Source organism: Camellia sinensis, chromosome 11, assembly GCF_055761805.1.
Source record: "Camellia sinensis isolate YWXY chromosome 11, ASM5576180v1, whole genome shotgun sequence".
Taxonomy (NCBI): Eukaryota; Viridiplantae; Streptophyta; class Magnoliopsida; order Ericales; family Theaceae; genus Camellia; species Camellia sinensis.
In genome coordinates, this window is record NC_138971.1 from 157,539,697 (window position 1) to 157,542,008 (window position 2,312).

Here is a 2,312-nt window from a genome sequence, read left to right on the forward strand (position 1 = left end):
AATGGAGAGAAGAGAAGGGGGTGAGGTGGAACGAGCTGGTCCTGCCTTCAACGCTGTTCGCGCCTCAAATTGGGATCGCAACCATTGGGGGAGGATCCAGCAAGGGAGGAGTTGGAGGTGCAGAGAAGGGCAGATGAGGAGGAGGGAAGAAGATTATTCGCCAGAGCGGACAAATACAAAGAGGCAAAGTTGGGGCCTGCTCCGAAACCGATCGCGAGGGAGTGAATCCGACCGCTCTCTAAGCCGTTGGGGGGGAAGGATCTGAGCGGTTTTGAGCCACGAGCACCCCTGGTGGATCCTCTAAAGGAGAAGAATAAAAAGGAAATGAAGGTGTTGAAGAAGAAGAAAAGAGTAAGGGACGAGGGACGAGGGGCCAGCCCTGAAGATAACGAAGGAGGTGATGGCAGAGGAGACCACCGAAGTGGGACTGGAGGAGGTGGCGAAAGGGGTGGAGAGTGGGGCGACTACCCTTGAAAAGCGAGTAGAGGGTGGGGCGACTGGACCTTTGGAGGGGGCAGAGCAGCAGCCAAATGGGGGACCTGCCCCTAAGGAGAGGTATAGAGGGTCAAGTTGAAGACTGTTATCTACCACGCTCCAGCAGTGTTTGGGCGACTGGAAGGAGAAGGAGGCCCAACCAGGGTTGCTGCCGACCAGCTCTTGGGCGTGGTGGAGGATGCGGCAGTGCGCTCGATGGCCAGTTTCACTAAGGCCGAATTGCTAAAGGGGTTGTGCTCTGCTCAGATGGAGGCAACTGCCTTAGCAGGAGCCCTACTGAACAAGGCTGCGGTTGCCAAAGGCGAAGTGAGGCCATTGAAGGTAAAGTTGGAGGAGGTGGAGGCACAACTTGAAAGGTTGAGGAGGGAGACTGCAGGGTGGAGGAAGACCGTGCGGAGTGTGTGCGCTAGGGGGCTGGAAGAGGCCCAAAAAGCCAAGAAGATGGAAGTGTTGGCGATGGTGCAGGGTTATTCAGCCGATCGAGCCAATACTGAGCTGCTCGCGACCAAGTTAGAGCTGGAGATGGAACGCCGTAAGGTGGTGTCGCTCGAGTTCCAATTGGGGAGCGAGCAGAAGAAGCTAGAAGAGGCCCAGAAAGCCTGCACCGTCGCCAACGAATGATGGGATGGGGCTATGACCAGTAACGAAGATCTGCGTGTCCAGTCTATCAAAGAAAAAGAAAAAGCAGATCTAAAGATCGCTGGGTTGGAGAGGGAGCTTGCGGACGAGCGCGCCAAGTCAGCGGCGAAGAAGGCTGGGCTGGAGAAGGCTTTGGAGGAAGAAAGGGCTAAGCTGGCATCTGAGAGCGCGGCATACCCCGACCTATATGTTGCAGCAGTAGAGCAGTTCAAGGGGTTCGTTGACTTCTAGATGGCTATTGATGCCACAGTCACTAGCAGCTTGGCGGGAGAGGGGGTTAGGGGGGCTGGCCCATCAGGAGCGACCGCTGGAAATAGGAGCGAAGAGGAAGTGATCCAAAGCTTCTAGCGGTCGGACTTCTACAAACATGAGATGGCTGAGTTCTGGGACAGCGGCTGGAAGATGTTTAAACGCAAAGCAGAAGAGTTGTTCCCAGACTTGGACTTTAACACTGTTAGAATAGATGAAGACGATGTGGCCCAGACCCCCTTAAACAAAGGTGTTAACGAAGAAGACCTTGCTTCGAGCGAGGAAGAATGATGAATGTAAAATTTTTGCACTTTGTTTGTAAATGAAAATTTTCTTTTCTTATTGTTTTGTTTGTTGTTTTTTGTTGGGCGTGTAACTTCTGTAGTAAACTTATGTATAAGTTTGTGAATAAATAAAATTCTGAGTTGTGTTTGTCACACTGTGGCCTTTATTTTTGTAAATTTAAAAAGAATGAGAATGGTTATTCAAATAAGGCTTATGTATAAATCACAGTGAAAATTGAGAAGTAGGGAGCCAAGCTAGCTTGTGAGAAAATTATGATGCAAAGAATGTTAACAATAAGAACGTTGAAATGTAAAGGTCTTAAAATGTGAAGTTTTAATGCATGTTGTAAGAGTGTTGAGAAATGAAAGACTGGGTTGGGAAATAAAAATTAAAAAATGTAAAGAATGTTAAAAGGCATAAAAACATGGACTTGTAATTTGACTAAGTATGGCAACTATGCCTCAATCATGAAGTTGCAAGAATGGCCTTGGCCGAGCGCTTCATTCGTGCTCAGTTCGGGTTGAGCCATGATTAACTCGGTCTGGCTGACTCTTCAAGTAACTTAGTCTGGCTGAGCTCCTCATGTTCAGTCTGGCTGAGGCTTTAAGTAACTCAATTTGGCTGAGCTCTTCGTACTCAGTCTG